The sequence below is a fragment of the Mirounga angustirostris genome, unplaced genomic scaffold (genome assembly GCF_029215605.1).
Source record: "Mirounga angustirostris isolate CCGP_5_RB_7025 unplaced genomic scaffold, mMirAng1.0.hap1 SCAF_2, whole genome shotgun sequence".
NCBI classification, from domain to species: Eukaryota; Metazoa; Chordata; class Mammalia; order Carnivora; family Phocidae; genus Mirounga; species Mirounga angustirostris.
Genome location: NW_026991710.1, coordinates 103225768 through 103253761, shown reverse-complemented (window position 1 = coordinate 103253761; position 27994 = coordinate 103225768). Strand labels below are relative to the sequence as shown.

At 37.5% G+C, this 27994-nt stretch overlaps 1 long non-coding RNA gene across 4 annotated transcripts in view; it reads right to left on the bottom strand.

Moving 5' to 3' along the window:
- The window catches only part of LOC123848260 (uncharacterized), a 319093-nt gene that overhangs the window by 36756 nt on the left and 254343 nt on the right, over nt 1-27994 (bottom strand). For all 4 annotated transcript variants that reach the window (XR_010409535.1, XR_010409534.1, XR_010409537.1 and 1 more), the window contains 2 exons: nt 8790-8983; nt 8552-8642 (listed from right to left, as the gene is read on the bottom strand). This is a non-coding gene — a long non-coding RNA (uncharacterized LOC123848260). The remainder of the gene's footprint in view (nt 1-8551; nt 8643-8789; nt 8984-27994) is intronic.

Below are 27994 nucleotides of genomic sequence, written 5' to 3'. Positions count from 1 at the left end.
TGCTTTCTCAGCAACGGTCTTGCAGTATGTGGGGAGGCCCCCAGGCACTCAAGAACTGCTTGGGAAGGAGCTACCGCTATCCTTTTTGCAATGATGGAAAGTCAAGGAACAATGAAAAAAAAAGTAAACAGAATAGAAAGGCAAGCATGTAAGTTCTCCTTCAAAATACAACTGAATTATAGAGTCAAATGAGCCATAGTTTGGATAGAATGTGAGATGGACAATCAGCTCTTGTATTAACCCTCATTCAATTTTGAAGGACATGGAATAGTACGATTAAAGATTATAGATTGGCTAAAGGGAAATCACTGCCTACTTGCCCTGACTGAGTTGTATTTGCTAGGATTCTGGAGAGCAATCTGTCTTCTTACAGTGTGCTGACGCGATGTAAGACGCTGTTTGGTATAACTGACCATGAGTGTCTGCAGGCAAAGTCTTCCAAAGTCACTTCCCTCTGGCCGTCTCAACAGAACTCAGTCAAAAATACTTAACTAAAAAGGATTAATTACACAGGTGATTTCGTATTTTTTCTCAGTGACGTCTTTATCTCAATCCTGTTGCTTTTCTTGATACACTGTACTGTCATTTTTTAAAAGATTTTTATTTATTTATTTGAGAGAGAATGAGAGACAGAGAGCAAGAGAGGGAAGAGGGTCAGAGGAAGAAGCAGACCCCCCGCCGAGCAGGGAGCCCGATGCGGGACTCGATCCCGGAACTCCAGGATCATGACCTGAGCCGAAGGCAGTCGCTTAACCAACTGAGCCACCCAGGCGCCCTACACTGTACTATCATACAACCAAGATGAAGCATACTACTTTACAACCAAAAGGTCTTCCCCTCAGGGTTTCAAAGTACAGCACACTGCCCACTGCCTGTATGGATTAGCTCTCCGAAGTCATCGAACCTAAAGGAAGGCCAGGGCCATTTCCCTTTGGTCAAGAGTACCAGTTCCTCTTCTATATCTAATAGTGTCCTGTGGGAAAATAGAAAACAAGAAAAGGGAAAATACTGGCCATTTCAGTAAATATAATATGTTAGGAAGAATATAAGAGAGAGCATTTTATGCTATGGTAATTTATACTAAGAATAAAATTTAATTGAAAATTACTCTCTCTCTCCCTCCCTAAAACACAAAACTTTCTTTGGTAGCATATATAACCACTTACCACCACCATCCCACAAACATTTTTAATGGATTCAAGTCTTCTGATGGAATACTTTATGACAAGGCCACACACACACATACACACACACACACAGAAAACATGATTTCATGCATACAAAAACTTGCAATTTTTAACAATTTTAAACACTGATTTTTTTTTTTTTTTTACTTAAATTCAAGTTAGTTAACATATAGTGTAGTATTGGTTTCAGGAATAGAATTTAACGATTCATCACTTAATTTTACTCAAATAAAAACAGCCACGAGAGGTTTGGTTTATAGTTAAAGAGGTATGCTTATGTAAAAGATAAAACCAATAAAGAAAACCCCCAAGTCTTTAATTACAACCTTTTCGTAACATTGCTGATCATTCTCAAGCTTAGTTTCTGCACCAGAAAGCCACACTAGATGGATAACTTTCTGGCAGGATGAAGAAAGCAGTTTTATTGCTCTTTCTCTGTCTAAATTCTCTGCCCACTACTGAGAGATTTCCTTGGTTGATTCAAATAGAAACTTTTTTACAGATTCATTTTTATTTTACTTTGTTAGGGAAAGATTAAAACAGATAAAATATGACTAGAGGCACCAAAATATTAATTATTTAAGCTATTACTGTGGCAATCACTTGTTCCAATTTTCTGGAACATTCTTGATTTTAAACTGTCTGTTCTGTAGTTCCATGAAGATAGTCCTGATGTTTTACAATGTATATCAAATTTTGGATTCGGAACAAATGGTCACACAATCTCCCACTTCCTGATAGTGTTAAAAGCTTCTGTATCACATTTCCAAACCAATGAAGGTAACTTTTTCAATGACTGAGTAGTTTGTGTACCTAGGTCCTTATGCCCTTTAAAAAGAGATTTTAAATAGCTTTTAAAGATCACTGTCAGGAGAAAAAAATTCCCCATAGTCGTTTTGCGATCTATCAGAATTTCATCCTGAGAAGATTTGAGTTATCAAGTGGTATTTGCAAGGCATCCCATCAAAGGAAATGCAGTTGTTGCAGAAAGCAGTATGGGTAATTCATGTGGCCGCCCTGGACCTCACAAGGCAGGACTGAATCAAAGCTCCGAGCACCAAACCCACAATTCTTGAGCACAAGGAAAAGCCGATGGATGTCAGAAAGCCTGTCTCACTCCGTAGTCATCCAACGGAGACTGGATGTCTGCTTAAAGTAACCACATGCTTCACTTCCCGAAGGGCCCCCGGGTGCCCTGCCTTAGAGGAACTCGGTGTGTCACTGAGGTGACCTCTGATTAGGAACAGTCAACCATGCAGACCCTGAGAACTGCAGGGAAAATGAGAGGTTGTCATCTAAATGCTTATAATGTAAGGATTACCACAAACACCATCAGAACACCTACTCAGGGAGTCCTTCCTGTGACCTCCAGCAGCCCAGAGAGGACCCACCTGGAAAGTCTCTAGGTGACTAACACCCCAATCCTCAGGTTTAATCCGTGCTAAACTAATCACATTTTTTCCTTAAAAAAAAGTGTGTGTGTGTGTGTGTGTGTGTGTGAACATATGTCTGTTTCATTCAATGTCCTTCCCCCAGATTCTATTTTATCATAAAATGGCCAAGTCATTCTAAGGGTACTATTTTAAAACCTTTTTCTATTACTGGGCAATAATTCTGACTATTCAATAGAATCAGATACTATATATTACTAAATACTGATGTACAGGAAATCATGGAAAATGCTCCTATCTGGTACACTCTTTAAACTGGCTTATTTAATTTTATTTTGCTTATCTTATTTATATTCGTCTACATGAATCAATGGAATTGTTGTCTGTTACCCTTCAACACAAAAGCAGGAAGAGTAAAAAGAGAGTCTCTCCCTTGCCATCGCATAGATTAGTACACGAAAACCGGATAGAATAAAACAAGGGTATGGTAAAAGCCAGTTAACTTAGAGGTTCATATCTGATCAAACCTTTAACCTCGCTGTTTCCTTTCCTTCACTGAGTATTTATTTTAACTCTGAATTTTAGTCTTTGGCCTTCAGCGCCAGAAATATTCTTACATGTTCAGATAAGACACTTTCATCCAGTTCCAAAAATGTTGAGGGTGAGGGTCAGATCGGAATTCCTGCTTATCCTGAGGCAAACATCTCCAACTGGACAAGCACTTGGAATGAATGTCTTGACTGACATCCCTGCCGCTGAGAGGGGGTTGTTTGCTGTCTTGTTTTTTATCTTCACCATCCCCCTTTTCTGAATTTACATAGCAACGGAGATAATAAATTGTTTCTCGATTCTTCCCATTCCTTCCAGAACTAAGCTGAGGACAGAAGGCCCCCGGTGGATTTTTTCAGCTTGACCCTACCTGTGTTTGGCTTTTGCCCACCGGACCATGTCAGCATTCCAGGACCATGAGAGAATGCCATGTCTGCAACCCAACAGGAAGAGGAGTAAGCCAGGCGTTGACATCACCTGACAGATGTGTTTCTCGAGTGGGAAATTTTATTCAAGCCTTTTTCATGGAAATCATTGACACAGAAAGGAATAAAGAAAAGAGAGGGAGAAAGAAAGTCGGTGCCATGATGGGCATGTTTTGCACCCCATAAAAAAGGAATTAAAATGATGCAAGCTCACCTCCCTCTCTCTACACCGCCCCCCCCCCATCCTTTATGTCTGGAAGTAAATGTTTCTGAAATACTATAGCTACCAGCAGAGCAGCAACACATAATAACATGGTCGCGACACATAAACCTGTCAGTCTTCGGGGAAAATAGATGGTTAGGTTGAGGGGGTAAATGGACTAAATCAATTTGAACGCGCATGTTAAGGACTGTGACAGGGCAGAGTTTAGTGCGGCTAGGCTGGAAAACATTTGTCTCTGTCTTCTTGTATTTCCACAGCACTGGGCAGAATCCACCCACAGGCTTCTCACTTGGCTCCAGTCTGCCTCTGTGGCTGATGAATGGCAGCTGGAGGTGTCCAGTAATTTCCTCACCTAATAATAAGCTACAAACCAAAATGGAGGTTCCCCTCGGGCCCACAGTTAACATACCTATACTTATGACCAGGAGGTAGCCAATTACCCTGCCTCTGTGCCCACTACTTAGGAAATACATGCTCGAGCAAGGCTGAGGCCATGCTGTTTACCTGGACCCAGCTTCTGCCGATAACCAGACAGACTGTTCTTGTTACATGATAAATACATAGTCCGTTCATTTGGAGAGGGATACGGTTAGGAAAATCTTCTAGCAGTTCCACAAGATACATTTTTAAATAATTCACTTTTTTTTTCCCCAAAAAAATGTGGCAGAAAAAAATTCAGGTGATGCACTTGGTCTTAAGCCTTTTGGGAACTTAAATTTTAAATCGCCATTACCAAAATGCCAGGTTGTAATTGCAAAGCCTAAGCCTAAGCAATCAGTCTAATTCCTTGCTTCCTGAGGCAACCAATAAAGCTGTTTGTGTTCGGGCAGCTCTTCTCCTCAGAGGCAATGAGAATCAGTCTGTGCCCCGTACTATAAAGTGATTATGTGGATTAACTTTGTGATATTAATTAAGTGGTTAGCCTCAACATTTGTACTTATAGTAACACAATTAATTTAAGCTAAGAAATAATACATATTATATACCAAGATGAAAACATAGAAGTGTGTGTGCGCGCGCACGTGTGTGTGTGTGTGTATGTATCTGTGTGTGTATCTACACAAGCACAAGTGTGTGTGCGCGCGCACGTGTGTGTGTGTGTATGTATCTGTGTGTGTATCTACACAACCGGGGGGGGAGCAGAAGTATGGGGTAATGGAGACACTACACAGACCTAGATTCAGATTTCATTTCTGCTGCTTAACTGCATAAACTTATGAAATTATTTTAACTCTTCTGAGCTTCTGTTTCCTCACCTAGAAAATGAGAATAATAATATTTATCAGGAATAAAGTATGTGAAGTGTCTAATTCAACATAAAGCACATAGTAGCAATCTATAATTAGTTTCACATGTTAGAGGTGAAATCTAAAATTTTTTTACTAGTGGTAAATACACATAACATAAAATTCACCACCTTAACCATTTTTAAGTGTATAGTTAGGTGGCATTAAGCACATTCACATCATCATGCTTTCCTCTCCACCATGGATCCCAGAACTCTTTTCATCTTGCAAAACTGAAACTCTGTATCCATTAAACAGTAACTCCTCATTCCCGGGTCTGCTGTTCCTGGGAGCCAACATTCTACTTTCTATTGCAAGGTATTTGACTACTTTAAGTACCTCATGTAAGTGGACTCATATAGTATTTTCCCTTTTGTGATTGGCTTATTTCAGTCAACATAATGTCCTCAAGGTTCATCCTTGTTAGCACGTGTCAGGCTTTTCTTCCTTTTCAAGGCTGAGCGATATCCCATTGAATGGATATACCAGATTTGGGTTATCTATCCATCTGTCAGGAAACTGACAGAGAAGACAGGTAGATTATATATGGATGGATGAGAAGACTGGAGGAGAAAATTATAAAGGAATCATGAAAAGGTCAGACAAGCAGAAATAGTAGCAGAATGAACTAAAGATACCAGATCAAAAATTTAAAGTTTTAGAATATATGTGTTAGACCTTCATCCCGAGGTCCTAAGACTGGCATAGCCAGGCAAAGGAAGGGCAGATAAGGGACATCTTCAAACTGGTGACAGAATGTGTCACAGAGTCTCATATTTCGTTCTGGGTTCAAACTTAGAACAAGAATTTCCCTAATGAATCAATGGCATGTGATAGCAAGCACCAGCTAATCTTATTATTTTATATGACTTAACATGTGTCATCATCCATAGTGGCAGTGGTAGGATTTTTTCCAAACTAAACTCAGTTAACTAGATGTAATCCTTTGTAGATGTCATGGAAGAGGAGAACGTATGTATGACATTTTTAATATAAAACTCCTGGGTGGCTGGGTGGCTCAGTGGGTTAAGTGTCTGCCTTCGGCTCAGATCATGATCCCAGGGTCCTGGGATCAAGTCCCACATGGGGTTCCCTGATCAGTGGGGAGTCTGCTCCTCCCTCTCCCTCTGCCCTTCCCCTGGCTTGTGCTCTCTCTCACTCACTCTCTCTCTCTCAAATAAATAAATAAAATCTTAAAAAAAAAAAAGAAAAAGAAGAAGAATCTTAAGCCTTCTTAACAAGTCCCTAAGTTTCCAAGAATAGAAGAGACCTTTGGATAATTGGACCTTACTCTGAGCTGGGCCATGCAATGGTACCTCTGCACTGGGGATGACTTGAATGTACTCTTGAGTAAAACACAAGAACTGGTTGGGAGATTTCAATGTATACTGGGATTCAAGTGCCTGCCAATGCAGCTTTGTAATGAGGTCTTAGCTTTCCCTGTAACTCCCATTCCCTGACTGGCCTCATTGGATGATCTTGCCCATGGTCAGTTGCTCTCTACCCACATCATTACTCATGCCTCCCTCACCCTTCTCAAATTGAATTCTTGCACCTAATTTGAATTTTATAGGCAAACTATTGCTCCTTTTTTCTATTCACATCCCACTTCTCTCTTTTTTATCTTTATAAACCAACATATTATTTTTAAAGGTATAAGTCCAATACCCCCCCCACACACACACACGACCATCTTTATCAGAAAACCTGAAAGAATTTTTTTTTTTCCATTTGGCTGTTTTTAGTGTGAAGTGGAAATTTTATATTGCTGTCAAAGAAATAGGATTAGGAAGCAGCCCCAGTGAAAGAGTGAAAATCCTTAATAGATCTGTGTTAAAAAGAAAAAGATAGAAAAGGAAAAGGTGCATGAATACATAGGCATGACTAAGCTAGGTTGCCTTCCTGAGTAACAGTAATACCAGAAGGGTGTGTGTGCCATAAAATGGGGCCTGCTTTTATGCCCTTCATGGATCAACGGGATATACTTTGTCCTCTGTTCTATTTGGCCTAAAAACGTGCTGTTTATTCAAGCAAAGGAAAAATAGAATGAAACCTACAGAGAAAGATAGCCTCAGAAAATAAAGGCCTACTAAAATGATAGGATTCGGGAAACACATGCAAACCCCTAAACTTCACTGATAGTCAAGTCTGGAAACAACACCCTTGTGAAAACTGGAAAGAAAGTTTGATGACTTGAGCCACTAAAGGGGAGTAAGTTGGATCTTGGTATACAGATCCTCAAAGTGGTGAACCTTGTATAGAGATATCCAGTGGGAATGTTTTCTGTTATCTCTCTGATTATTACCTGGTGATGTTACCATGGCCACAAATGACCGGCTGGCTTCTTCCTCCCCAATTTTCCTCTCATCACGATCTCCAACTACATACAACAGAGCCCTGCCTTTATCAAGGTCTAAGACACGTCTGTCCCATTTTTGTCAGCTCATTTGCATCAACTGCTGCTGGGTTGAGATTTAGTGTTGTATCTGCATAGTCAGTGATTTAAGGACTGTTTGCTGATTACTTAGTACGTACCAGATAATGAGCTAAGTGCTATGGTGAGTAACATAAATAAACACTTCTAAAATAATAATAAAGGAAAAAGAATAGAACTTAGAGACATTATACAAATTGAACGACATTGATCACAACCAGAAGCAGAGGTAAATGTCCTTTCAGAGTATGCAGATCAAAAAGTCCGAGGGGGTTTCCTTGCCATTGACTAAGAGCATAGAGGTAAAGAAAGAATAGGAGTGATCCAGATTGTGAAGGGAAAGGAGATGTGCCCATGGTGGGACTTTAGTGTGAGAAGGTGGCATTTTGCCAGAAAAGAATAATACGCACAATACCTCATGGCTGAAGGAAGCATGGACATTGAAATAAAGCCAGTGTGGTTGAAGGCCAGGGAGCAATCAAGGAAGTGACTATGTAAGAATTTGAGGCGAGGAAGATGTGTAGCAGGAAGGCAACTCAGAATTGTGTGGAACATGTTAAGGATTTCCCCTGAGCCAGATGGGAAGCCTCTGAAATGTCAGGTAGGGTATTAGGATATATGAAGAACCTGCACAGATGGGGTCACCATGAGCCAGAGTGATGGACAACTGGGATGGTGTGCAACCCTAAAGAAGTTTGCAAAGTGGGTTAGAGATTAAACGAAGGTCCAGAAAAATGACAACTTTAAATAAGAAGACCTGAGTTCAAATCCTATCCTTCCACTTGCTAGCACTTTTTCTTTTTTAAATTTTAGAGACAGAGACAGAGACAGAGTGTGAGTGGGGCCAAGGAGCAGAGAGAGAGGAGGGGGAGGGACAAACAGACTCTGTGCTGAGTGTGAAGCCTGACTCGGGGCTCCATCTCAGGACCCTGAGATAACAACCTGAGCTGAAGTCAAGAGTCGGACAATTAACCAACTGAGCCACCCAGGTGCCCCTTAGCACTTTGACCTTGGGAGAATTCATGCACTTCTCTTAGTTTCAACTTACTCACTTACTCTTAATGAAGTTGTGAGTCACAAATGAGGTCGTCTATCTGATAGCAGTTTACGGACTCCAGTGTTGTAAACGTGTAAGTAACAATGACTGCTGTAAACATTAGAAAAATAGTCGTTATGGCAGTAATATTAAAAACATATATTAGACAGTTTTTGCTGTGATAACACATCCCCCCCCCCCCCCCACACACACACACATCTCAGAGCTAACAATGACAAGCAGCTCTTTCTCACTCACCTTACAGGTGAAGTATTGGCCGGCTGTGGCTCTGTTGCAGAGGGTGGATCGATGGGGTCTGCCTCATTTGTCTTCTCAATCCAGAAGCCAGATTGAAGGAGCAGAGCCCTACTTGTACATGCTTTTCTCACGGTAAGGACCAAAGTGAAAGAACTTCTCAGAGTTGGCATCTTAAACAAGTCACGTGGCCAAGCCTCAAATCAATGGGACAAAAATGCATTATCGTCTTGGGGGTAAGAAGTAAATGAATAAGCAGGAGCAATAGAACAATCTGCCATAAATATTTGTGTGTATGTGTGTTCAAAACTTTCTAAATCTAAGGAGAAAAAAGAGTAGACGTTGTATATTGCAACCATTCTGGTAAAGGCAGATAGTGATGTGGCAAAGACAGATCATCTATGTTAGCTTTTGTGGGGCTTACCACAAAAACTTTTTTAAAGTAAAATATATTTTAACTATTGCATGCATTCCTAAACTGTTTTGTAAACTAAATAATAGGGGAGATTATTTAAATAAATAATTTTATGCCCTATTATAAAGCAAATAAACTTTGAAAATGAAAATAACCATCCCTTATTTATCATTTTAGTAAGTTGAATACAAATCCAAAAGATACATACAGTGTGCTTTGAAAAAAATGCAAGCAAAACCAGGTAGAATGTCATCAGGCCTGCCAACTGCTAGGAAACTTGGTGCCACCAGGGCCACTGGTGTGGCTGCACCAGCTGTTCACTGAGCAAGGGTACCCATCAAGGGGAAAGTAGGAGACAAAATCAGATCCATCCTTTGCTCACCAAGCCATCTTCCCTGGTGCAAGGCCATGTCTCGTCAGAGAAAAGGGCAACATTTTTCACCTTGCACAAATGTGTCATTCAGCCCTAGATGAGGTTTCCTAGAGTAATCATCACAATCCTGGGTCTAGCTCATCGTGTCATGTGTAGTGATCATGCCACCGTCAAAAGTTATCTGAACTACAGATTAAACCCCAGACCAATATAATTCCAGAAACTGTATACTCTACTCTCCTTACTGTCGTAACATACGGTAAAAAAAATAAAACTACAAAAAGACTATAGACTCATGTCTTTGCAGTTTTTCTTTTTTAATTAACAAGTGCATCGAAGTCAAATTATAATCTGAAAGATAATAAAGTTAGTTATATGATGTTAATGTTAGTGGGAACAAGTATCTCTTTCCGTAAGTATGGTATTCCCTGAGTGGAAGCATCCCCCTCACGCTCACACTCTTTCTGGTCGATACTGCCGACTTACAACTCCCCTGTGTCCACCAATCCCGCATGATGGACATATCCTCCCTCCAGATAAATTAACATCTCAGCATCTTTCCCTAAGTCATAGAGCAACTAAATGTTTAACTAGCAAACAGGAATCACTGCATTTTGAAGTTCTTGATACAATCCATCACAGATGGAGGGTTTCTTCCCTGGGTCAACTGGGATGATTTTTAGTATCTGAGATTTACTGTAGGCTTTTACTTTTCACATTTATAAGATTTCCTGCATATATGAATTCTCTGGTATCTGTGGATACCTAATGTCTAGGAATTTTATACATTGAATATTTACAGCTGTTGTACGCATGGGGTATTTCTAATGACATCCTGTGCATTACAATTACAAAGTCTCCAGGACCCAGAGGTTTCTGTTTCTTAGTATCTCTCACATAGCTATTTCAAAGGAAATTGCTCAGACACCAGAGCTTCTTTGTACCTTTGTTTCCCTTGGAAAATTCTGTGTACATATTATTCTTCCCTCAAGATTGAGATTCATTTGAGATTTTTTTAAGGGATCTGACTCCTTGTTAACGCCATGATGGACTTTTTCCTTAGAGAACTGTCTGAATGCCTACCACTCCTAGGGACCGTGTACTGGTAAATTTTGTTATTTTAAGTCTTAGACCCTTCCCCTCAAAGTCATACAGGATCTTCTACATCTAGAAGTGTACAAGGTGTTTTCCTATCCCTGATGGTATTTCAAGTCCTGATGGTCTAGATCTCTGGGATGGTCTTCATACATGGTCCCAGATACCTGAGACACATGAACATTCTTCATCTTCCAGAGATGAGATTACCTTCTTATAGTCTCTCCCATAACAGTTTTGTAGTGCTTCTTATTAGAAGTATTTCACTTTCTCTGCTCTTCTCCATTCCCCGACAATGTGGTGTGCTAAGCTTTGAGAATTCATATACCGTTAAGATGGAGAATATCCTAAAATAAGAGAAAATCTAAGACACAGAATGATTGAAGAAAAAGAAATCCTTTTGGATTACTCTTCCACAACTATGGGATCTGATACAGTAGCCACTTTTAGGATTCCTTCCATGTCTTTTTGCAGAAGATTTAATTCCTTAACAGAATCTGTTTAATACATGGATATGCTGTAGTCCTGATAATTAACATCTTCCTCTCTCTTCCTTGGGAAGATACCACTTAAGATATCATTAAGATATTATGAATTAGTGACACATCTATATAATGGGCCTCTTTGGAATAAATTTTCCTTCATAGATGAACAATTCAAAGAGGTAATAAGCTACTCTATTCACTAAAGTTAGACATACATATATATGACACCTATTAAGCTTTAAAATAAGCAATATATATATATATTTAAAATATTGTATTTATTTGCCAGAGAGACTGAGCGCACGGGGAACGGCAGGCAGAGGGAGAAGCAGGTTCCCTGCTCAGCAAGGAGCCTGATGCGGGGCTCGATCCCAGGACCCTGGGATCATGACCTGAGCCGAAGGCAGTCGCTTAACCAACTGAGCCACCCAGGCATCCCCGCAATAACTATATTTTTAAAGCAAAAGAGAACAAGAGAAAGAAGAAAGCAAAACTGGAGGACAAAAAAAGAAAAGGAAGAGAGGCAAATGAAATATACAACTGTACTCACAAAATATTTTTCTCCTTTCCTTAATCACGTGGTATCGAGCCATTCCTTCCCCACGCCTCCTCCTGCTTTTCTTATAAGCTTCCTGGTTATTAAAAGTGACTCCTTAGACCAGCAAAATTATGCTCAGTGGCCCACCTCTGGTACATGGCAAATACCTGATTTAGTGCTATTATATTTATTCCAAAAAGCTCAAAGCAGTTTCAAATTTACCTAAAAGCTATTTCCTAGACCTATAGATGAAAAACATATTTGAGCAACACCGGTTAGTTTTTTAAAATAAGTTGGCCCTTAGTGCTCATTTTTAATAATTTTCACTACAAGAGCCATAAAACTAGCAAATTTAGAACAATCCCACTCAATAAAAGAAAGTTGAATTTAGTACCCCACTGGTACCATCTGAACAACAACAATTTTTAAATTAATAAGTAAATTCCCAAACCACATGTGACTGGGTGCAGTCACTCATTACAAGAGATCCAATTTACCTTTCAAAACTTGGGGAGCCACGTGACTTTACCAGGATGTATTGGAAAGGAGTATTGCAAAAATTTCACTGATTCTTCCTCTAGTCCTTTAAAATTCAGGAGCAAGTTGATTTTCCAGACATTCGTGCAAATGTATATTCCATCTTTTCAATGAAATCCTGATCCTTTTCCCTGATATTAATCACTGCAAACCACCTTTGACAGACACAAAATGTCCATCTCAGGATATTACAGAGGGGCAATTGACTACACCGCAGGTCAAGGTGCTCAAAAGCAGTGGTAATCACACTAGCAAGCTCACAACACCTCTTAGTTGGACTTTTAGGACGAGAGAGCCCCTTTCGGGGAAGACCGTCTCCCTTCCAAAGATTGTTACATGTAAAACTGTTTGAAGGTAAAATTTGGTCTGATTAAACCACAGTGTTGTGTCTGCTGGAGTGTAACCTACCACACTTGGTGACCTTTAAACACAAACACAAGAATGACTTATAAAATCTCCTGCTTTCTTTTGCAACTTAGGCAAATAGGAATTTTTCAAAATATGAATTCATACAGCAAACCCAGCAGCAAAAGTTATTACACTATGTTTAAAAGAAAAAATCATGGATAGAGCTCAATGTACATAACACATGGTCCGACCCCTGGCTAGTTCTTTGATTCCAGCCCACCCCCACCCCCACACACTTCCCATCATCCCATCAGCCACACAGAACCTGCCTCACTTGTAGCCTCAGCAACACTCCAAAATCTCTTTTGTCCTGAAATTCCTGTAAACTGACTTCTCCACCTTAAATCTCACCCCACCCCCCACTTTCAAACTGTATTCCCATATTTCCTTCTTTGACTAATTTCTCCTTGTCCTTCCAAAATATACATAGGCTCCCAAACTGCCAAGAATAGATGTGGCATTAAAACACACACCTTTTTAGCCTCTTTGATGGCACGCTCATATCCTGGTTTATATCACAGGATTTGGCTTAGCCCAGATCTTTATTTGGGTAAATTAACAAATAAATGGGCCTGCCTGCTGGCAAAGAAATTCATTAAACTCCCAAGACCCCTCCTAGGACATTTCATTTCATACTAAATATTCCACACTGAGTATCATATTGACATTCTAGTACTCAAAGTTATTGCACTTTTACCATCTAGATTATGTTTCATTTCCAAATAAGTCTCTAATTTCATGGCTTGTGGCATATTTGATTTGTTGCTTAAGCAAACAGTAATGAAAGTCATCATCTCCCGATCTCATGAAATCGATAAAAGGACGTTAATCGAAATTCTTAGAGAAACTAAACAAAAAACCATGTATAAAAAAATCCTCATATTTTTGTCTTCAATAAGTAGACCCACTTAAGAAAGTATTGATAAATGACCAGTAATATAAAAAATAAAAATATGAGTCATTTTTATTCAGCTTTCCCCTAACAATGATCATTATCAAATTGCAATTTCAATGATACTGTTGCTCTTTTATGTTAGATTCGCTAACAGCAATCATCATCGTATTTTTTTTGTTAAAAAGATATTCCCCTAGTTTAAAAACCATACTTGGGAGTAGAACCTAGGAAACTAACTGCGCATCAAATAGTGTATCTTAAAGGTAAGAGAGGCGAGTATCGCTTGTGTCCCACCCAGAGAGAACGACATGCTCCTTTCTTTAAAAACTTGCAACTTACTGAAATGATGAGCCTAGTTTCATGAAGTTGAACCTTTTAAATGAACTTTCTTCACCTTTAAAGTTTTTACACCCCTGAGCGTGTTCTAATTCCTGAACACTGTTCCTCTGTTCTGGGATCATGTGTCTCCCATTCTAAAACACAAGAGAACAAAGTAGAAAAAGAGAAAGAAAAGAGCCTTTCCTCCCTGTCAGGACTCAGGCTTATCTCGGCAGCCTCCTATTTTTAACCAGATTGCAAAAGGTGTCCGCGATCAGAGGCCCGGAGCCCTGAAGGAATGGGCGGGGAGGGGGGTGGGGGTGGGGGTGGGTTGGTGGCGATCGGCGCGCAGCAGAATGCTTCCGGCTGATCTGCAAGCAGGAAAGGACTTTTGACATGAAAGACAGCTTAAACAGCACAAGAATAGCAATAAACCGGCTGTAAAATGCGTAACGTTGCCCTTGAACGAATGCAAATTGTTCCAAATAATTTTTCCTTTTTTTCCACAGCCTCTGGATGCCCCGCTGGGGCATTTAAACAGCCACATGCTCAGTGTACAAAAGCTTCTCTAAGTGGGAAAATACAGTGTACTAATGTGTTTAGAATGAGGGAACTGAACACATCCACAGTTCAGAGTTGATGCCTCCTTTGCTTTTTGTTGGAGAATGAGTTCATTAATGGCAGGCTTGTTGTGGATACTAACTAAGCTTCCAGTCAGTAATGTTGAAGGGTAATTTATTGGCTTAGCAATACTCAATTAACTGTTGAAGTGATTGTTAATTTAAAAGGTAAACAGGTTGCTGGGGCTTTACATGGGATTGCTCATGCAACTGGAATGTATATTTACGTAAAGATTAAGAAGTACGGCACTTACTTTTTTAAAATTATTTTCTATTAGACAGATATATATTTTAGAAATGCTATGAATACTATAATGTTTATATATTTTTCCACTCTAAGTCATGAGAATAATATTGTTATATATTTCATATTTGCACAGTTACAAAACACTCTCATATAGAAGGTTCCATTTAATTCACAAAAAAACTCCCCAATATATTATATTCCCCCACATAATCCTTTGAATAAATTTGAATAAAACAAAACATTCTCTCTCAATAAGGATACCTGTCCTAATCAATTATCTTAATTCTATATTTAAACTAAAAATAGTAGATTAACAATAACTCTCTTACTACTTCGCTATTTTCAAAATCATAGTAGCTGATATATTGAGTAGTTTAGAAAACAATATGCTTACAATTAAAAGATATGTTTTAGGCCACAAGAGAAAAATTACCTTCAAATAATTTGGCAATTTACTAATAAAAATTAGTGCAGAAAGATTTATTTAAAAATCAAATAATCAAAAAAGCATTTAAAGTTACTTAGATACATATGTGCTTTACTTGATAAGTAGATATTTTGCTTTAATATTAAATTTAAATATAATATTTATGACTCAAAAAATACAAATTGCATTTAGGTTATAACTAATCAATAGGCTATGAAACTAAACTCTTCTATAAAGACTGTTTTCCAACAGTAAATTATTTCCTTATTTATTAAGTCTATATTTCCACATTTATCTAAAAATAATACAATTACTACAGTTTCTTCTTGTTCTCCCTTAGACTAAACATCTCAACAAAACCAACTATATATATTGTATAACCAAGGAGGCAAGATATCACTCTGCCTAAATATCAAAAATCACTTTCGAAGTTAATGTTTTAAAGTCAACAAGAACAGAAAAGAGAATTTTTCTACAGTCATACTCACTATAAAAACATTTATGTTTAGAAGCATCCCATTGGAGACTTCTCATAGGGTCATTTATTACCTATTTATTTCTAAGTGCTTTTCTGCAAAAATAGTCAAGTTATCAAAACTAATTCATTCTCCAATCATAGAAAAATGGTACTTCTTAAAATCAGTACTTACTCGTGTAATGTCTTACAAATCTATAACACTGATTAATAAGAGTACAGTATGTATTAAAAACCTAATCCCTTTTCCCCCAGAGATTTATTTCATATTATACTCTGTTTTTATTTTTATAATAATAAATATGGACACAATGAGTACACAAAGCCTTACTGTGTTTCATCAGGGAAACAGCTAGACGACTAACACAATTGCTCCGATTTTAAACCATGTTTTACTTAAAACTAATTTTTCATCAGTGTTAGAGGTTAATAACACTGTTATTTCCTCTATTACCTGGATTTAATAAAAGCAGTGAGGCATAACATTCTGTAAAGCCAGGCAATAAGAGGAAATAACACAAATGTTAACCTCTAACATAAATGTAATGGTAATTACTCCAGTCTAGTTTTAAAATTAATGTCTTTGGTAGTCTCCCAAGTGGCCACAAAAAAAAAAAAAAAAAAGAAAGATAGAAAAAGAAAAGAAGAAAACTCTCTCCTCAGTCTTCCAGCAACTACCAAGATCCAAGGTCAAAAGCAAATTATGCCATCAGTTTATATGCTTAACACCTTTTGTACACCATATAGAAGCACATTATATTAGAAATAAAACACTGCAATAAAGTAATAAAACTGTAATTATAAATTAGCTAAACTGAAATTACATATCGAAAATTTAACAAAAAAAAATGTTGTAATACCGAAAACTGACCCACCTTCTTCTATGTCAAGTGTAAAATCAAGTTACACAATACAGTAGATAAATCTCCAAATTAAATACTTAAAAAAGAAAAACATGCAAAACAGTTTTATCTATATCCCGACAGTACTTTTAAAGGGGCACTTGTGAAATTTCCATTGTTTTGTTTGTTTCTATTCTTTGTAAAAATCCATGGTGGGTATTTTTTTTATAGATACTTCAGTAATTGTTTCTATTTGATAAGCATCCTTTTCTAATGCTTGGCAGGTAAAATTAACTTCAGTTTTATTATTTGTCAACTTTGCCTTCCACGGCACCAAGAAATGTCAGCAGCCTCCTTGGAAACTCCTTGTCTGCAAGTTTAAGATTAATTTCTATTAACTATCGAGCCCCTACAGTGTGTTTCACTGAGAATCAAATTGCAGATTTGATTTTTGCAATTCTGCTAGGCCCTTCAGCATTTTGTAGGTCCACCAAAGTAAAAATGTTCCAAGCTTTCATCTTTCAAACACCACCACTCATTACAAATTTCAACTGTCTATTATTTCCTGTCATCTTTCCACATTCAGTTTACAAAAGCGAAAATGTGCCTCCTGACTGTTGATGACCAGAGTTTGTCAGAATCCTTTCTTCATAATAAATTCCTATGTACATGGATCTTGTCATTCATTTCTTGTATTCTTCAAAGCATGGGCGCCCAAAAATACTTGCTGATTGATATTCATGCATAGTAGAAGGAGAAAGGAAATTCTTTGTTCAGTCTGACATAGCCCAGCCCTACCATATAGTTCTAATCGTGTACCAGAAATCTTATTCCTGATCAGCCCCTTATTAAATAGACTGTGAATGTCAAAGCCTAAACACTGAGTTTATCTTGTCCTCTGACAATTGGCAGGTAGGGTAGGAACAGCAGTGATAAGTAATTCTTTAAAAGAAAATTCTAGTTAGCATGACAAATACAATTATGATGACAGTGTTATCTAAAAAGTACATATCAGCTTTGCTTTGAAGAGCTTGAAATTTTTATCACTCCATAAAACACGGGGAGGAGGGTACTTCAAACGGGTCCACAGGAAGTTTCAGAAAGGGAAATTTAATATTTGACTGATGAGAAGGATCACCAGTGGCCCAGAGCCATGAACAAGGTCACTTAAACAGACAGAAAACCCTCCTCAGGTGTGGTCCCTTTGTTGTGTATTTACACTGGCTTCTGTGTTGAGAGGAGGCCTCCATGATCCTGAAAACTGCCAAAAACTCCTGGCTGAGTGAAGCAATAAACACGGTCTGTAATGATAACCCCTGGCGCACTCCGTGTACACTGAGATCTTCTAAGACCTTTGCTGCACTGTGCAGCAAGGTAGAATAACACTTGAGGTCAATACTTTGGAGGGGTGCAGGGAGCAATGAGAGAAGTACAAATGGCTAGGGGCTCAGGGAAGCAAAGCTGATTGTTTAAAAAGAATGGGCTGCGTTGCCATCCAACTGGAACCACTTACCAGCTGCATTACCAGTTAATTATTTAATCTCTCAAAGTTTCCTCACCCATAAACTTTGGATTAAAACTGTATCTACCTCATAAAGTCAATAAAATAATCTCTGCAAAGCAGTGATCAGGACCCAATAATCACGCTCACGCATTATTCCTGCTCATGCTCACTAAAAACTACCAGGGAAACCAAGATTGCAATATAAAATGCACATAGGAAGTTGCACATTGATCTTTTACTATCCAAACCAAGAATTCAAGAGTAAGTTACTTGATTTAGGAAGATTCAGAAGAGCATGTGCTGACATCAGAAAAATATTGAAGAAAGTCTTGAGAGACAAAAGCCATTCCTGCCCCAGTTCGTGGCTTTTTTATGAATAAAATAGTCCCCACCTCTGTTGGTCCCTCATTTGTTGTAAAACTTAGTGATTTTGAGAAACTTGGGATTTTTCCCAAAATTAACACCCATTTTCTTAATGTCTTACAAGGATATGGTGATGGTTTATGCCACTAAATTACTTAAATTCAGTTAAGTGTTGAATCCAATGTTACAGAAATGTTTTAATTTTTATTACTCAAGCTACAGAAATCAAGAAGCATAGATATTAAGATGTTAAGATATTAAGATGTTACTGAGAAGATGTTAGGCAAGAGACAATACCAACCGAGGTGGCCTGTAATCAGGATGTAATTAACTCTGGAAAGTTGTCTAACTAAAACAGTATAGGAGATAATCCTGGAAAAATCAATCATCAATAGACTTTGTGCTATGCATTTCAGGATAAGAGCCTGTCTAACCCTGGGAAACTTTTAGTTCAGAAAGAGTAAAGTCATTCTAAGATTCACTCATTGTTTTAAGCATTTGGCAGCACTCTTAGAAATCTGCTCTAGGACCTCAATCCTAGAGCCGGTTCATATGTCTGAATAGAGTAAGCGGGACTTTGGCAGCCTGAAACGGTCCTGCAGTCAGAGGTCAGTCTTTTTTCAAACCTCTATCTCCCAGGCTGGCTGGCAATCAACTGGAATCCAAAGGAAAGATACAGGCTAATTAAGGCTACTAATAACAGAAGGTTTTTATATGCTTAGCTTAAAAAGAGGAAGGGACCATTGGAGACTAAAGATAAAGTGGGACATTTCCGTAAGAGTCATCTATAACCAAAGTTGTATTAACTCCAGACAGAAGCTTTGGCAAATACTAATACCTAACTTAAAAAAAAAAAAAAAATTAGCAGGGCGCCTGGGTGGCTCAGTCGGTTAAACATCCAACTCTTGGTTTTGGCTCAGGTCATGATCTCAGGGGCCTGGGATGAGCCCCACATCAAGGTTCCGGCTCAGTGAGAGTCTGCTTGACATTCTCTCCCTCTGCCCCCCCCCAACCTGTGCACTCTCTCTGGCACGCTCTCTCTCTCTCAAATAAATAAATAAATCTTTTTTAAAAATTTAGCTACTTGAGGGGCACCTGGGTGGCTCAGTCGTTAAGCGTCTGCCTTCGGCTCAGGTCATGATCCCAGGGTCCTGGGATCGAGCCCCGCATCGGGCTCCCTGCTCAGCTGGGAGTCTGCTTCTCCCTCTCCCTCTCCCCCTGCTTGTGTTCCCTCTTTCGCTGTGTCTCTTTCTGTCAAATAAATAAGTAAAAATTAAAAAAAAAAAAATTTAGCTACTTGAGCTTAAAATCAATTAATCTTCCTAAAATGCATGAAAATTTTAGTTATATCTAAATATTATTAATAAGCAACCTTTGTTAATCAATAATTTACTAGGAAGAATTAGAGAGGATATTGGCCCAATGGGCTTAGAATTTCAAGTTAAAAGCAAAATGGGTACTTTTAGGAATCCAGAGAAATTGAACTATTTATATTCGTTATGGTTAGGGAAAAGAGATAATATTTTCATTTCCTACTTTTGCTTCATCTGAAAAGTCTAATGCTTAGTAGCAATGCAACTGCCATCCTAAATATATCCATTAAATAAGGCTATCAAAAGTCATTGCCGCCACCGGTAGAGGGTCTTCTAAAATGAAATTTAAAGAATATAGAAAATGAATTTTCTGATAAATATTGCTCATAGAACAATAATAGCTCATCTTCATGTCACTGTCCTAGGATTCCCCATGTCACCCAACCAAAGCAGGTAAGTGCTCCCAGAGCAAAACTCACAGTGACAAAATATCATTATGAGACCTCACATTTGTGTTATTCTTTAACTTTAAAAAACGAAAATAAACGAAATGAAAACGGAAGTTTCCTTATTCATCATTTCTCAGGATGCCCTCAGTAGCACTATGAGGCAAAGAGGATTATCAGTTATTTTACAGAGGAGGGATAGAGAGCTCCACAAACGTGTACAACTTGTTCAAAGCTCCAAAACCTAGTAAGTAGAAATCTCAGGACTAAAACTGACAGTCCTTCAACCTGAAGTCAAAGAAACCTTTCTGTTATCGCCAACCACATGCCATCTTGTTCATAGTCTTAATTTCGCGAGTTAACTGAATTGATTGGGCTTCTTGCCACCATTTCACAGAATCCCTCTATTATTTCAAACAGATGTCTTGCAAACTTGGGTAAAGCAAGATAGAGGAAACCTGAAATTATTCTGCATCTGTCTTTGTTACACGTGATAGCCAAGGAGACAAAAACACCCCAGGCCCTATTTCTGCTACTAGTCGTTGAGTATTGGTATTTTATGTCTTTGATGGCCATATTTGATTTTTTTTAAGAGACAGAAAATAAACAAAAACTCTACGTGCTGTTTCCTCTGTTTGCAAGAACTGTGACCTTTGACTCTTATAAATCTATTCAAAGCCAAAGTCTGGAGATTGGGTGTTTCAGGAATGTTCAAAATATAGCTTGAGATTTATAGAGCTGCAAACTTTTCTTGGCTTTTCTTGGTCCGTTTTCTCTGATAAAACTTAACTGGTAAACAATGCGGCTGCACATCCTCTACAAAACATCCATTAGGTTATCTTGCTTTATACCAAACTGGAGTTTGTTTGCACAAAGAACTAATGAGAGGGGTTACTGAAGGACTCCAGTCTCTACTTTTCTTCCCCTTGGACAAATTGTTTGCAATACCAGCACCAACGGACGCAAATAAAATTGACATTCTAACAAATAATTCACTTTCAGGGAATCTAGCTCCGCTGTTAACATAGAAAAAGAGGTTTTCTTAAAAGTGCTTTCAGAGGCTTGATGTTAGAGCAGTTGAAATTTCTATTAATGAGCTAGATCTCTGAAACATGAATAAGCCCACTTCCTTAAATAGCCTTGCTATTTAAAATGTGATCTTTTAATGAATGCAGTGTATTATAGCTTTCATAACGAATGTATGGTTGGTATTTAAATTAGTTGGAATTAACATATTTTTCAGTCTAAAAGCATTCCAGCTTCAAAATCTAACACTCAAAATATATTTTAAGTATTCCTCATTAGACCAGAACACCGAAGTAGTGCTGCCTACCTGCCTACACAGTATAGATAATAGCCAGGCTAACCTTTCTTGCTGAAATTGTGACTCCTCAAAATAGAGAGAGGATCTCTTACTCCCACCTTTGGGCAGTCATCCTAAAACCTCTCTAGAGAGACCACTGCTGAGACATAACCAAAGTGGAAAGATTTCTGATGTCCCACTTCACCAGGGCAGCAGTTTCTAGTGTGGAGTTTTTGCATTCCAGAGGATGCACAAGATGGTTCTTTTATATTAATTTTTAATTTAAAAAATAAGAAAGCAACTGAATCTACAATATTTAATATCCAGATTGAAACTGGTTGCATCATTCTGATTATAGGTCAGAGGGGCTTAGGGATTATATTATAGTAAATTTCAGGATTGCATTACATTGGGTAGAAAAATATTTACAATAATTTGTACTGAAATGAGGAGTTGACATGAAAATGCTAAGTACCATAAAGAGAGACTGGCTTTCTCATAGAAAATTCCTCAGAAAAGCTGGAGAATTTGAAGATGAGTTACACGTTTTTCTCTCAGAAAAAAACAACTGTTTCAAATTTCTGAACTTTTCTATGATTAAAAATGCCTGCTTAGCAGTATTTAAACACACACACACACCCTTAATATGTCCCAGTGTAAAAGAGGCATTTTTAATAAGAAGTGAGAAAATGATTGGTTTGGAAAATAATTCCTGCTATCAAGACAGAATTTTGAAAACAGATGTTTGGCAATGTTTTCATCATTATGCAACGTTGTTACTGAAAACAATTTAACTGTGTCAATTATAAAACACCCATCTGCATACTTCGAAAATTAAATGTTATATATTTTGTAGAAATCTATAATATTTGTTATTTTGTGTTAATGCTTTATTTAAAATTTTTGTATCTATGCTTATAAAAGAGATTGGCCCATATGGCACTCCTCTCTCTCTCTCTCTCTCTCTCTCTCTCTCTCCCTTTCTGCCTTTGGTGAGTTGGGACTCTTCCCTATTCCTCAATTTTTGAAAGTATGCCACCAAATAAGTGTTATCTATCCTTTGAAGATTTAGGAAAACCTGTACTTAAAAATAGTGCGGTTTTTGTGCCAATTTTGTGGGTAGGTTCTTGACTGTCGATTAAGTGACTATAATAGCCTTAGATTAATTAGGTTTTTAAATTTTCCTCAAAGTAATTTTGATAATATATAGTTTTCTAGAAAATCAGCCAGTTCAGTGTATTGGTATAAAAGTTCCTTGGGGCGCCTGGGTGGCTCAGTCGGTTAAGCATCTGCCTTTGGCTCAGGTCAGGATCCTGGCATCCAGGGATCGAGCCCCACATCAGGCTCCATGCTCAAAGGGGAGCCTGCTTCTCCCTCTCCCTCTGCCTGCCTGTCTGCCTACTTGTGATCTCTCTCTTTCTCTCTCTCTCTGTCAAATAAATAAATAAAATCTTTAAAAAAAATTTAATAAAAGAAAAGTTCCTTATAGAACTTACCACTCATTTGTAATATTTCTATTCTACATGTAGTCACATTCCTTTTTTTCATAATATTCTTATTGCCCTTTTAAAATCAGTTTTTTCAGAGAAACTTCTTTCTAAAGAAACAGATTTTAGGTCTGTGTTTCTTAGTTTTAGACTTAATTAATTTTTGTTCAATCTTCATTTTCTGAGTTCACTTTGCTGAGTTTACTGTGCTAGAAAGTTTCTCTAACTTTCTCTGAGTTTGTGGTGAACTCACAGAACATGAATTTTTACTCTATCTTCTACACTACTATATGAATTGCAGAAAAAAACACCCTACAAACCACTTCAACTGCCTTCCACCAGTTTTGATATGTAGTGTCTCATTGCTGTTAAGTTCTGATTTTGATTTTTAGGTCTTCCATTGTCATGGTTAAAAGCACGGAGCTGGAGGTCAAATTGTCTGGGCTTTCAATCTTAGCTCCATCCTTCATCAGATCTGTGCTTGAGTTTCCTCATCACCAAAACAATAAGAATAGCAGTGGAACCTGCCTCTAAGGTTTTATAAAATATATATACCACACATGGTACAATAAACCATCCATGCTAAGCATTCCACTGGGATTGGCTTCCACCATCATGATCATCTAAACATCATCATTAATAAATCCATGAAACTATGTTGGAGAGTGTCACTTTAAAATTCAAAATATATGGATTATATTTATATATTCAAAAAATATACATATTTTTAAGTTTTTATTTATTTATTTGACAGAGAGAGACACAGCAAGAGAGGGAACACAAGCAGGGGGAGTGGCAGTGGGAGAGGGAAAAGCAGGCTCCCCGCTGAGCAGGAAGCCCAATGCGGGGCTCAATCCCAGGACCCTGGGATCATGACCTGAGCCGAAGGCAGACGCTTAACGACTAAGCCACCCAGGCACCCCTCAAAATATATAGTAATGTAACTTTATTGCCCATGATAGGACAATATCAGCTTCATTCATTGATATTTGTTGTGATGGTCAATTTTTGTAGAATTTCATGAGTGTTTGAAAAAGAATTTCTTTATTCTGTAATTGGTGGGTGAAGGATTTTGCATAATACACACGTTAGACAAAATGTGTTAATTGTGTTATTTAATTTGTATATGTAATACAATCTATATGCTTGATACCAATACTTCACAGAATTGTATTAAAATACTCTATGTGGATTTGTTAATTTCTTCTTGAAATTATTTCCATTTGTCCTTACGTATTTGAGGATATATTGTTGATTGCACACAGGTTCAAACTGCCACATATTCTTGGGAAATAGTAGATTTATTACTATAAATGCTCCTCTTTATCTTTAGTAAAGGATTGTTGGCTTCAAGTCTATTTGGTGTGATAGTTATATTGTATTTGTCTAATATATTTTTCCATTTGTTTATGTTCAACATTTCTGTGTCATTGCTTTGCTCTGTTTCTCACAAATAAGTGCACAAATTTTTAAAAATAAACAATAAAAATCCCTTTGCTTTAACTAGTCCTATGTTTAATCAGTTTGCATCTACTTAGATATTTTGTATATTTGGATTCCTTTCTACCACTTTGTGTTGCATCATTTTCCTGACATCTAATGAACTGATTGAATTATCTTTATTCTCTCTTTCCAGTATTGGAAGTTCTTTCATTAGAGACCCTTATGGTTTATTTTGTTTTTAAATTCTAGACACATAAATTTAATTATTTGCTTGACCATTCACATGGAAATATGTGGTAAGTGAATGGAGACAAGGGTCATAAACTTAAGAGATAGGTAAATACTTTAAACCAGCACTTTTTATTTAAACCAGTTTAGGTTTGGACATTCACCAGATTGGACCATTTTTTTAGCATTTAAAATAAAAAATTGTGCCAAAAAAATGATTTATTAAAACTGGTTTCCAGAAATTGTCCATGTAATTTTTTAAAACATAATTCAAGTTTTTCTTTCACATTTTTTTAAATCTCAAGTTTTCTTTGGCAAATTTATCTAAAATATTGCATTTTTCACTTTGGAGCTTACTCTTTATATTTATGTAACAAAGTACCCTGGATTGATGTTCATAAAAATACCTTTCTCTAAACCTTAGTGGTTTATACCTTTTTTTTAACATGTATAAATATCTTTTAATTAAGTTGTCATTCTAAAAGATGTTTTTGAGAAAAATTTGTGAATTATACATCTATAAATTCTGATGCTTTTCTCTCTCTCCCCTTTGTACCATCTGGATGCAAAATTTATGAAGTACGAAGAAAAACAAGGGCATTCAGTAGAAAGACTTTGAGTCCTGACACAGTGTAGAAGACCCTGGTCCCTGAAACTACCTAGGACTACCTCATCAACTTTTACGTGAGCAAGAGGAAAACTTTGTATTGTGTTAAGCCATTAAAATTGTGAAGACTATTTGTTACAGCAGCTGCCATGATCTTAGTGATACAATTCCATATTTCTTTTTTAATTCACTGACAATTTGTCTTTTAACTTGATGTATATAAACAGAGTGATTATTAAACACAGTTGAATTAATATCTACCATGTTCAACTGTCCTAAATATTATATTTGTTCTCTGTTACATCTTATTTCTCTCGTTTTCTACCTTCTCTACTTTCAAGTGAGCATTTTATACGATTCCATTTTATGTCTTCTCTTACCATATCAATTATATTTCATATTTTTAGTGTTGACTTGGAATTTCAAATATGCATTTTTAACCAATCTAAGTCCACCTTCAAATAATTACAATGCTTCATATGTACATAATGCAGGTATCTTACTATAGAGTATTTCTTACTCCTCTCTCCTATCCCTTTTTCACTTATTCATTTATTTAACTTATCCATGTGCTATAATAACCCAATATATTGTAACTAATATTGCTTTCAACAGTTATCTTAAAAATGAAAAAAAAAAAAAAGACTTCATTTTACCTTGATTTATTACTTCTCCAACACACTTCCTTTCTTCATGTGGGTCTGAGTGTCTGACCTATGTCATTTTTCTTCTCCCTGAAATACTTCTTTTAATATTTCTTTCAGGGCATGTTTGCCGGTGATAAAGTCCCTCGAACTTCTGTTTGTCTGAGAAAGTGTTCGTTTCTTCTTTACTTTTGAAGAATAATTTGACTGGACATAGAATTATATGTTGGTGTTTTTTCCTTTCAAAACTTTCAATATTTCCCTCCACTTTCTTCTTCTTCTTTTTTTTTAAAGATTTTATTTATTTATCTGTCGGAGAGAGAGCACACACAAGCAGGGGGAGTGGCAGGCAGAGGGAGAAGCAGGTTCCCAGCTGAGCAAGGAGCCCAATGTGGGACTTGATCCCAGGACCCTGGGATCATGACCTGAGCCGAAGGCAGAGGCTTAGCCGACGGATCTACCCAGGCATCCCCTCCGTTCTCTTCTTATTTGCATGGTTTCTGATCAGAAGACCACTATAATTCTTATCCTGTTCATTTATAAGTAAGGTGTATTTTTTTCTTTGCCTTTTTTCAAGATTTTCTCTTTGTCTTTGATTTTCTGCAGCTTGAATATGATATAGTTAGGTGTGGTTCTTGGTTGTTGTTGTTGTTTAGAGGTTGTAATTTCTCTTTCTTGATGTTTTCTGAGCGTCCTAGATCTGTGGTTTAGTATCTGTGATTAATTTGGGAAAGTTCTCAACCGTTTCCACTTCATGTATTTCTTCTGCTCTGTTTCCACTTTCTTCCCCTTCTGGTGTTTCAATCTTGTATATATTACTTTTTTTCTTTGCAGTTGTCTCACTTCTCAGATATTTCAGATATTCTGTTTTTTTTATTCTTTTTTTTCCCCTTTAACTTTCAATTCAGTAAATTTCTATTGACCTATCTTTAATCTCACTAGCTCTATCCTTAGACATGCCCAATCTATTGATGAGCACATCAAAGACACTCTTCATTTCTGTCTTCCATTTCTAGCATTTCCTTTTGTTTCTTATAGCTTCCATCTCTCTGCTTACAGTACTCATCTGTTTTTACATGTTATCTACTTTTTTTCTTTAAGGTCTTTAACTTATTAATCATATTTATTTTAAATTCTGATAATTCCAATATCTATGCCATATCCAAGTTTCTGATTCTGATTCTTGCTTTAACTCTTCAGACTATGTTTTCTTGCTTTTTGGCATGCTTTGTAATTTGTTTGTTTGTTTCAAGTTTTTATTTAAATTCTAGTTAGTTAACATAGAGTGTAATACTGGTTTCAGGAGTAGAATTTAGTGATCCATCACTCACATATAACACCCAGTGCTCATCACAACAAGTATCCACCTTAATGCCCATCACCTATTTAGCTTTGTAATTATTTTATTTTATTTTTTTAATTTTTATTTATTTATCTGAGAGAGAGAGATGAGAGAGAGAGAGCATGAGAGAGGGGAGGGTCAGAGGGAGAAGCAGACTCCCCATGGAGCAGGAAACCCAATGTGGGACTCTATCCCAGGACTCCAGGATCATGACCTGAGCTGAAGGTAGTCGCTTAACCAATGGAGCCACCCAGGCACCCCTATAATTGTTTTAAAAGCCAGATATGTTGTACTAGTATTTGCTATAAATGTAGGGGCCCCGGTATTCAATTTTCTCTAGTCCTCCTGTTTTTATCTTACCTGGTGACTCTGGGCTTCCCTAAGCACTCTTCTTCAGAGATAGTCTTCATTTTATAGCTCTTTCCATTCTAATCCACTATCATTATATTGGAACCTTGATGGGGTGGTGAGAAAGTATGGGAAGGGTGGAAGCATTCTGTAATCTTATGATTACATCTCAGTTTTTTGTAAGCCTGGGTCCCTGCCTGGGCTGTGACCTTCACAATTGCTTCTCCAAGGTATAACTTTTTTCTCCCTTAGCTGATACCAGAAGGCTAGCTGGAGTGAGAATGCCCTTCCTTCAGTTGGGGTGAGGTTCTGGTAGTCTTTTGTCCTCAAGCATGTGTCTTTGTTATGTAGAGTTCTCTGGGAATATTTCGCAATGATTACTCTTTGCCTGTCAATGCCAAAGCCACAAAAGGAACTTTCTTGGATCTTCACTTCGAGAATCCGGTAGGATTCCTGGATTTAAAGCTCAAGGTGACCCCATAAAACTGAAACCTCCACAAGTTTC